This window comes from Armigeres subalbatus, chromosome 2 (assembly GCF_024139115.2).
Source record: "Armigeres subalbatus isolate Guangzhou_Male chromosome 2, GZ_Asu_2, whole genome shotgun sequence".
NCBI lineage: Eukaryota > Metazoa > Arthropoda > Insecta > Diptera > Culicidae > Armigeres > Armigeres subalbatus.
The window spans coordinates 131,124,330-131,135,431 of NC_085140.1; the positions used below are offsets into that span (position 1 = coordinate 131,124,330).

Sequence of the window (11,102 nt, forward strand, 5' to 3'; positions counted from 1 at the left end):
ACATGTGCATAAGCCACCGAACACGAGATATATATTTTATTTCTTTCCCGACGACTAAAACACGCACTGCACTTACTTGTTCGATGGCTACTCTTATTACCGGCCGCGCAATGTAGAACACAATATTTTAACCGATCGCGCGATAGTTCTGTTATTCACTCGCACAAAGCAGTACAAAATTTCGGTGACCAGCCGATCGATTTGCTTTCCAAATGTTGGTCCATATTAATGATAGATTATGCTAAATTGCTCCCTAAACAATTTTTTATACTTGCAAAATGTGTCGTTGGTTGATGATAGGCTGCTGAACCTATAATTGGTGCTGTAGGCATAAAACACGCTGATAAATTTTCACTCAATATGGACATGAAAAAAGTTTTTGTTAGAAAAACTTTTTTTCCTGAAATATGTCACAGAAACATTATTCGCAGAAAAGTTAGATAATTAAAATACCTATCTGCAGAAAAAATTTCACCGATTTCTGAGATGAGGTTTTTTTGTAATATCGATTTTAATTTTTAAAACTAATTTTTTTCAGTGAAGAAATCGGTATTTAATTTTTCGGATATTTTTCCAAAAAACTGCTGGGAATTTCAAGACAGTCCGCCATACAACACTTTTTTGTAGGTCTTGTCATTTTAGAGTTTCATCGATTTATAAAAAATCCATGAAAAAAAATTATGCTCTCATCAAACGTTACTCTTGACAATTTTTGAAAAACCAAGTATGCAGAGTGGCTTAGAAATACCATTTCTTTATGCCCACCAAGTTTCATTCGATTCTGAGATGGTGCTGCCAACCGCTGGTCGAGTTGGCGCGAAATTCGTCTTCTTAAACATATGTTTAGCTTTGAGGAACCGAAAGACTCGTGTTTCTTTTTCTCCTTGATGATATTCAATCTTCTTCTTCTGTGGCTCGACATTCCAACTGGAACTTGGTCTGCTTTTCAGCTTAGTATTCTATTAGCCTTTCCTCAGTTATTAATTGAAAGCTTTCCCGGATAAAAATTTACAGTAACTTGAACGACATAACCCATTGAAATACAATAGATTGTGTGGTAAACAATATAAACTATTGTACGCTGATTGTAAAATGTTGACGGTTGTAAAAGATCTTTAATGTACTTACATTAACATAACAATATATTTAAATGTTACCAATACATTCTATTATATTTTTATTGTTCGCTTATGTTTGGTATTGCACATCCAAAAACTAAACAAATTATGAAAGTTTTCGGTTTGGATGATCTGGAAATTCGTCTAATGTAATTGAATTAATATAATTTTGGAATATTTCATGGATTTATTATATTGTTGAAATAACAATTGAAAACAATAAAATTATAATAGCTTTGATTATAAAATGAATAAAAATGTTATACCGATTCTCAAGTAATATATTTTCATATAGCAAGTCTAGAAATGTTATGCAATAAAAATTGGAGTTCAAAAAAATTAAAGGGAACAAAAACTTTTGCTTATCATTTTACTCGGAGAATGGCTGGATTCATTTGAGCGTGTACAGTCTTGTTTATAATTAGCTTCACTAGTGAAGAGATGAAAATAATAAAACTGTATGGTGCAGAAAGTGTCTTTTTCATTACAGTTTTTGGTGCTGGGCAACGGTAGATCACTATGGCTTCTGTACCGTGGTAAGTATATAAAGTGTTAGAACGCGTTAGAGCATCATTACTGGGCCTGAGCGCGAGTATTTTGATCACACTCGCCGTGCTGTCATTTTAGATTAGTCAAACTTTTTCGCAAATAGCAGCGGTGTTATCGCGCTGCCAAATTTGGTCACCTAGCGCGTTTAGTAGCGACCGGTAAAGTGTCAAGTAATGATACTGGGCTGGCAAACGGCTTATACTCACCACCGGTAGGGGAGCATCCACAAATTACGTAACGCTTTGAGGGGGGAGGGGGGGTTGGCCAAAGTGTGACGATCCATACAAAATTTTCAGACGTTTCATACAAAAAGTGTGACATAGGGGGGAGGGGGGGTTGAAAATGCCCAATTTTTGCGTTACGTAATTAATGGATCTTCCCTAGTCGTAATCTTATACTACAAAACTCGCATAACTTTTCAAAAGGACCTAAGTAACAATTTTGAAAAAATCGAGATAAACACTGCAAATGATGGCATTTCAATTAATCTGTATGTCCCATGAATACCCATGTAAAAATCTTTGAATACACAAAGCTGATCAAAAAAATACAAAACGACCAATGTGCAAAATCAATAGAATTGAATTTGACTGTTACATAGGATGTTTATCTTCAGGCCAGGGAAAAGTCCTATGTAACTTCAATGTCCAAATATTTCACGATTATACATAGGTCTTTATTTATTTGATGCAGAAAATTAGATTTGCCAGTGCGTACTACTCAGTGATACTGCAGCAGAATCACTCCATTATTTTCCCGTTCTGTTTGATTAGATAAATTTCACAGTGCCCAAATCACACCATTAACCTCCATTATTAAGAAACAAATGGCTTCACTGGAACTTGGCATGTTTTCATTCTAGTGTTCTATTAACATCCAGTTTTCAATTAAAACCTTTGGTCTATGCTTAGCATTTACCTGAATATAATATTGTCTCTTGTGTGACATTGGAAACACTGTACAGGGAATCGAGAATGTTTCTCGCCTGACCTTAACTACTATTCTGGAGAGGTGAGCCAGTATAGAGCTTCAAATCTCGCCAATAAAGTGAAAATAAATAACCTTATCTAAACCGGAACCAGAACCAAACTCAGCCACTCCCTCTCGGTTTGATTCGGTGGTAACGAAATCGAGGTAGCCGATTAATTTGTATGCATGGGCGAACTGGTTAATCACGTGGAATGATAGTATACTTACTTTGTACTTCGTAAGACCCTTCGAATGCATAGACTTCGACGTCGTATCACACGGCTCAAGGCCTGGACATTGTTCTTGAAGACCGAGTACTTGGAGTTATCGAATGGAAAATGCGTTGGGGTGGGCACGTAGCTAGAATATTATATATTCGAGTTTATACATTTATCAATGAAGTAAAATATCCTTCATACGGTCGATTTTTGTTTAAATGTATCTACAAAGTAAATACTTACCTTAAAGCAGAAACAGGTCTAAACATCTAAGCATCTATAAGGTCATTTGAAGATTGTCTCAACTTCAGTGAAATTTTAATTACCATCGCTCCGTGACATCGAAACTTTATAAGTTGCTACAACATTTTGTTTCAAATTATACTACATAGTACCTACATAACTTGACTTAATATATTGAATATATTGAATGAAAAAGTGAGAAATTTAAAGAAAATCCTACTTGAGACAAAACGACCGAAGTAACAAAATTGTTTTTCATTCAATGTTTTGTTACTTCAGACGATCAAGTTCAATGTCAATTCAAACGTCTTATGTAACACTCAGAAAAAAATAATTCGAAATTGTACATTGGTCATAAGCACTTTCATAAGGAAAGTGAGGAAAAATACCATCTCGCTTGCAGTTTAGTGGACCGCAAACCATCCCGCAAACTAATCCCGATCATAATTTCGTCGCGGTTAAAACAATAATTTTTGATTTTCTAGCATAAACGATTGCTTTGTGAATGATTGTTCATGCTAGGTAAAACTCTGTTTTTGATATCTCTTAAGAAACACATTTATTGCTATTTTGAGTGAACGTCTCATGAACCATTTGCACCATAGTGGTTTTTAAGTCATTTATTTTGCGCCCTTTACTATGCGGAGTTTTGCTTTGGTTTTATGGGCCGTTCACTTTTTATTGTTTATTTAGAAAATACAGCTTCGAGTTATTTTAAAATGTATATTCTTACGAGGTTTTCAACATACCGCATAGCAGAACTGCTCTGGAAAACAAAGACACTGTTTGAGACACTGTTAAAATAATATATGAGATAGTCCATTCAAATTTTTTATAGTTAACTACGATAGTCGCATCACAAAATAATGTCCAGAGGACTGTATTTGTGAGACCATCGCTACAATAAAAGTTATTCTCTTCAATTATAATAGATGCGGTCTGATAGCTCATAATTATATGTGGGCGTTCAATAAAAAGATATTTTAGTTACCAGATAAAGATAGTCGCTTCGGTTCCCTTTGTTCTGCTGTCCGGAACATGTTGGGTACCTAACTGTCAAATCGTATGTATTTTTCCTTCATTGACATTTAGATCCCCTATCCTCACCAGCAAAAGATGTTCCGGACAGCGACGACAGCGACAATCTTTATCTGGTAACTAAAATATCTTTTGTTCAATAAGGTAAAATAATGCGACTTAAAATTAGTGAATCGTCCAATGTAACATTCCGGATTCGCTGTACTTTACTGTTACATAAGACGTTTCTTGTACCAATCCCGTCAAACGTCTGATGTGACAAATCGAACAAAACAAACTGGATTGGTACATTGGACGTTTTGTTCACTTTACAGCTGGGTGATTTCTGGTGCTTCCACAGTGCACAGATATTTTATTATTAAAAATTAATTATTGTTTTGGTATTTTTCGTCCATCATTAGAATCAGTGAAGTTAGCTTCGTGGTTGTAGATCGCAATGGCTATGGTAAGTATAATTTCCGCTGACTTGTAGCTTTCTATCCGAATGACCTCGTACAGGAGACTATCAATGTTCTGGTTGACTTGATAAAATCCTAGATTTGGAAATAAATTATTGCTCATTGCACATATGGTTCAATTCCAGAGCGATCAACGACGAAGCTAATCTAAAATGTTTCCAAAGAAAAGCGCGAAAGCTGGAAGGTGACCAAACTTAGTCACCGGATGTGCACTTGTTGGAAAAACTTATAAATTTGAGCTAAACGCTCGCTTTTACTGTTCTTGGATTGGTCTTCCCCGATTTCCAGCCAAGAATGGATAATTGAAGTAGCAGAGATGAAATAGAACACGTAAGTAATTTCATGTTTCGAATTAAATAATTCTATTTCTGTTTAACGCAATTTGTATCTCTGAACACTACCAGTTTTGCCGAAGAGTACGAAAAGGCTGGTTTACAGTTCGGAAAACATGTCACGAGATTTGGTCCCCATGCATTTTTAAAGGGCGGGAATTTAGTTTTCCGTGCCCAAATCCCTAAAATATCGCCCCTTTAAAAATGAATGGGGGATCAAACCCCGTGACACGTTTTCCGAATTGTAAATCAACCTTAAGGGATATGTGATCACATTTAAACCGAACTGTTTAGTGAAACCATTTACTAGTTATAATATTCTCAAACTCAACGACTTGTAAACCTTATACCCTATGAATGTGGGAGCCAAATTATAGAACGGAAGGCCCTAAATAACACGATGTTACTAGAAGATCATACCAAAGCCGTTGTTATTCTTAGTTCTAATCAATGAAACATATCACTTGCGACACGCTGTAGAAACATGTTTGCATAGGCGGTTCATGATCGAGATCGTGCCCTAATGACCAATGTAACATCCTCGAACATCAAACGACCAAAGTAACATGACCTATGTACAGCTTAGAAATTCCAAATGTCCTATCTGACATTTTCGATGTTATTACTTTAAATTCAATATCTGATGCAATGTATTGTATTTCTTTAAATAAATATACCTTTCTATTTGCCCATGAATTATACAGGAAAGATGAAACTTCATTCTGTTTGAAACACTTTTAAAAAATATTTTGCCAACCTTCAACTTCGTTTTTCTCGGAATGACCGAATTGTTACATAGGACCTTTTGAAAAGTTAAGCGAGAAAAGTTCAATGTATATAATGGACGCAGTGGTTCATCCCGAACAAAAAATAAATAAAAAAAATAATCGTCATAACACCTGATGACATACCTGGTAACATGTATCCTTGTTCCTTTACAGAAATGAAGCTTATGATGAAATACTGATGCTTGGCCAATCTCACCAACGGGATATAATAAGAACTGATGCAGGTATTTTTTTCTTTTCTTCTCGACGTACTTTTTCTAATAAAACTAACATTTTTTTTTAATTTACATTTTTTCACAGGTTTATAACATGCATTGTCTATCCGGAACAAAATTAGTACGCTTTTTATATCGAAGTTCGATTTTTCTCCAGATACAGGCAACTTACCCAACTTCGAAAGTAGTGCGCTGGATTCGCCTGAAGATGCGCTAAACAACACATCAATTAGTTTGACAGATAAAACTTTGGAAGAAAGTTCGGTTCGGAAGTCCCGACAGCAAAGAGAGGTAAAATGAGTTAAAATGAAGTTTAAACTGCTTTAAACTTAAATTGAAAATAAAATAATTTGTAAAGCAAATAATTGTATTGTATTTTTATTGTAATGTTGGAGTATAATGTATTCTAAATCCTGTTGTATTTCTATTGTAAAACAATAGAAACAGTAATTGAAAACATTTAAATCACAATGCTTTCTATTATTTTGTCGCCCGAAATCATCCCATTGAAGAACCGTAAAATCAATTGTTTTGCTCAAAATTTTGTATGGAAAATTTTCGATTTTTTTATTGTAAAGATACATAACAACCCCCCTTTTTTATTGTAAAAGTCCCATTTACCATTCATTTTATCGTGGAAAACCATTATTTCTCATGTGATTTTATTGTCAAAATTCCATTATATTCAATGGTAAAAATTATGTCTTAAATGGTGTTGTAACAATAAAATTTATGATATTTTAATGATATTTTTTATCCGGGTTCCTACACCCGCCATTGTATAAGTATGTATCTTGTGTGGCAAGTACAATGGATACACTATGCCCAGGGAGTCGAGAATGTTTCCAACCCGAAAACGTCCTAGACCGGACCGAGAATCGAACTCGTCATCTCCGGATTGGCAATCTTACGGCTTTGCTCGCAAGGCTACTGGAGACCCCGATGATATTCAATATTTTAGTTAATTTTCCTTTCGTTCGCACTCACTAGCTCGGCATTTTTTATTCTTTGACCGAGATCGTCACAGCCAAGTGCTCGGTCACAGCCAAGTTTTTGCTGATATCTCAGCTGAATAAATGTTTGTTTATTACAGCACTCAAAGAAGCTGCCGTGAACATACGTAAACAGATGAAGAACTTTAACAAAGATTTGCACAGTCAATATCGGTGGAATAATCACCAAACCACTGCAAGAATAAGGGCCTATCGAAAAAGGTCAGAGAGTTGCTGAATGATAAATTGGAAATTTATGAATTTCCATGTTATGTTAATCGAGATGAACCAGCCTAGGGTTGAAATCTCGTTAATAAAAACATATTATATCAGGCATCCGAATGAACTTCGCTTTGACCTGAATGAATATTTTTATTATTTTACATACACCATTTTTTTAATTTGACTTATTATTTTCTGAGTAGTGTTTATGAGAGCGTAAAGATTTAAAATGCATATATTAATCCCGTAGTCCACTGTTTGTCATAATGACAAATATTTGTCAAGTTTATCCGGACATCTATCAGACTGGTTAGAAATCGACATAGATATCAGGCTGACTTGACAAATATTTGTCATTATGACAAACAGTGTACTGATAGCTTAAGTAGTGCACTCAGGGAACGAAGCATACGCTCTTGTAATAAACATTGGTTGAGACGGGTCCGCGACGTTAGGCATAAGTACGTTATGCATAAGTACGTTAGGCATAAGTACGTTAGGCATAAGTACGTTAGGCATAAGTACGTTAGGCATAAGTACGTTAGGCATAAGAACGTTAGGCATAAATGTGTTATTCATAAGGACGCATAATGGACGTTAGGCAAAACGGACGATAGGCATAATGTACGTTAGGCATAATGGACGTTTGGCATAATGGACATTTGGCATAATTCTGCCTTCTTTATGTCATAGGCTGTTCTTTGGGTCATTTTATGTCTAACGTACATCATGCCAAACGTACATTATGCCTATCGTCCGTTATACCTAACGTCCATTATGCCTAACGTCAATTATGCCTAACGTACTTATGCCTAACGGGGTATACCCGGTTGAGACATAAGATATAAACCAATCTCTTCGGAAATAAATAAAAAGTTGAAAACAGACCACGTGCCAGTAGAAACGTAGAGTAAAAAACGACAGAAAGATTGCTCTTCAACATTGCTGAGCTGAATCTATGACAAAAGGTCGAAAGACAAAAGGTCGAATGGACAAAAGGTCGAAAGGACAAAATGGCGAAAGGACAAAAAGTCGAAGGGACAAAAGGTTGAAATTATAAAATATGGGTAAAATTGAAAAGCCATAGTATTGAGAACAATACAAAGCAAAACTTTGATGTAGGTACCGTCATCGGGGGTGATAATTGGCCAAATAGGGGTCAGATTGGGCCATGTTTTCAACAACTTGGAATGTCTTTATAATGGAATTTATGTATCTGGGCACAAGGAAATTGTAATATTATTATTTAATCATACTAAGGCCGAAGTGGCCTGTGCGGTATATAAGAGTCTTCTCCATTCGGCTCGGTCCATGGCTACACGTCGCCAACCACGCAGTCTACGGAGGATCCGCATATCATCTTCCACCTGATCGATCCACCTTGCCCGCTGCACACCTCGCCTTCTTGTGCCCGTCGGATCGTTGTCGAGAACCATTTTCACCGGGTTACTGTCCGACATTCTGGCTACGTACCCGGCCCACCGCAGTCGTCCGATTTTCGCGGTGTGAACGATGGATGATTCTCCCAACAGCTGATGCAACTCGTGGTTCATTCGCCTCCTCCACGTACCGTCCGCCATCTGCACCCCACCATAGATGGTACTTTCAAAAACTCCAAGTGCGCGTTGGTCCTCCAAGAGCATCGTCCAGGTCTCGTGTCCGTAGAGGACTACCGGTCTAATGAGCGTTTTGTAGATTGTCAGTTTGTTACGACGCCGGACTCTATTAGATCGGAGCGTCTTGCGGAGTCCAAAGTTCGTACGATTTCCAGCCACTATGCGTCTCCAAATTTCTCTACTAGCATCGTTCTCGGCAGTCACCAGTTAGCCCAAGTACACAAATTATTCTACCACCTCGATTTCGTCACCACCGATGCAAACTTGAGGTGGGTGGCTCAAATTGTCTTCCCTTGAACCCCTTCCTATCATGTACTTCGTCTTCGACGTGTTGATGACTAGTCCGATCCGCTCAGCTTCCCTCTTCAGTCTGATGTAGGCACCCTCCATCTTCTCAAAGTTGCGTGCCATAATATCTATGTCGTCGGGGAAGCCAAATAGCTGGACGGACTTATTGAAAATTGTACCACTCGTGTTAATCCCTGCTCTTCGTATTACGCTCCACCACGGACCAGGTGTTCGCCATTCGCTAAGTACTGCAAAAATGGATCCTCCTACCAAATCTTGGTAATGACACAGTGCAGCGCTCTAGCCAGTGCCTCACCACCGTATTTAAATAGCTCTCCTGGTAGATGGTCAACCCCAGGGCCTTTGTTGTTCTTCAGCCGGCCAATCGCCTCCTGGATTTCCTGGAGATCCGGAGCCGATAAAATTATGTCCTGCGCGCGTTCTCCCAGGTCCATCACCGTACCGCCATCGTCGTCTGCAACACCGTCATTCAGGTGCTCTTTGTAGTGCTGCCGCCACCTTTGGATCACCTCACGCTCGTTCGTAAGAAGGTTCCCGTTTATGTCCTTACACATATCAGGCTGTGGCACGTGGCCCTTACGTAAACGGTTCAACTTCTCATAGAACTTTCGTGCGTTATTAGCGCGGTACATTTGCTCCGTCTCTTCACGGTCTCGATCTTCCTGCCGGCGATTTTCCCCCGGAAAATCGAGTTTTGTCTGTTCTGCGCCTGTTTATATCGTGCCTCGTTCGCCCTCGTGCGGTGTTGCAGCAATCTCGCCCATGCTGCATTCTTCTCTTCCACTAACTGCTCACATTCACCGTCATATTAGTCGTTTATCTGATCCGAGGGCACCGTGCCAAGTGCAGCGGTTGCGGTGCTACCAATGGCAGATCGAATATCTATGCAGTCATCTTCAATGGACGCTGCGCCTAGCTGCTCTTCCGTTGGGAGTTCCACTTCCAGCTGCTGCGCGTAACCTTGGGCTAGTCTACCGTCTTGTAGCCGCCCAATGTTAAGCCGCGGCGTCCGACTTCGACGCGTGTCGTACACCATTGAGCGCAGGCATACTGCAACGAGGTAGTGGTCGGATTCAATATTCGCACTGCGGTAAGTGCGGACGTTCGTGATGTCGGAGAAGAATTTACCGTCAATTAGAACGTGGTCGATTTGGTTTCCTGTTTCTTGGTTAGGTGATCTCCATGTGGCCTTGTGGATATTTTTGCGGGGAAAGAAGGTGCTTCGGACCACCATTCCGCGGGAGGCTGCGAAGTTCATGCACCGTTGGCCGTTATCATTCGATACGGTGTGTAGACTATCCGGTCCGATGACCGGTCTATACATTTCCTCTTTCCTACCTGTGCGTTCATATCGCCGATGACGATTTTGACGTCCCACAATGAGTAGAACGCTTTTTCTCGTCGTCGGGTCTCCCTTCGTGTGGGCTGTGCACGTTGATGATGCTATAGTTGAAGAAACGGTCTTTTATCCTCAGCTTGCACATCCTTGCGTTGATTGGCTGCCACCCAATCACACGTTGGCGCATCTTACCCAGCACAATGAAGCCGGTTCTCAGCTCGTTGGTGGTGCCACAGCTTTGGTAGAATGTAGCCGCTCGATGCCCGCTTTTTCACACTTTCTGTCCTGTCCAGCAAATCTCATGCAGCGCCACGACGTCGAAGTTGCGGGGATGTAATTCATCGTAGATCATCCTGTCGCAACCTGCGAAACCTAGCGACTTGCAGTTCCATGTTTCAAGCTTCCAATCGTGATCCTTTATTCGTCGCCTAGGTCTTTGCCGATTATATCGAGTCGTTTTATCTATTATATTGTGTCCCACCTGACACCAGGACTTGGGCTTGTGCGCTTTGAGCGGCACACGGCCGCTTTGGCGGGGCCTACCTGCGATACATGCAGCTTTATATAGGAATTTAACAGGGCCCACTGTCAAACCCCAGCACATCCTAGGCAAGCCCCACAACTCGCAATGGCCTGGGGAGGGATCGTCAAGCCCTTGTAACTTTTTTGACTTTTTTTTTTGCAGCTTTCACCAAA

General features: G+C 39.3%; 1 long non-coding RNA gene across 1 annotated transcript; it reads left to right on the forward strand.

Annotated features, from left to right (window-relative positions):
* Window positions 1–1,531: 1,531 nt before the first annotated feature.
* LOC134215119 (uncharacterized) lies at window positions 1,532–6,284 on the forward strand. The gene is made up of 3 exons (XR_009980035.1): window positions 1,532–1,654; window positions 5,867–5,937; window positions 6,014–6,284. It is a non-coding gene; the product is annotated as an uncharacterized LOC134215119 (long non-coding RNA).
* Window positions 6,285–11,102: the final 4,818 nt, after the last annotated feature.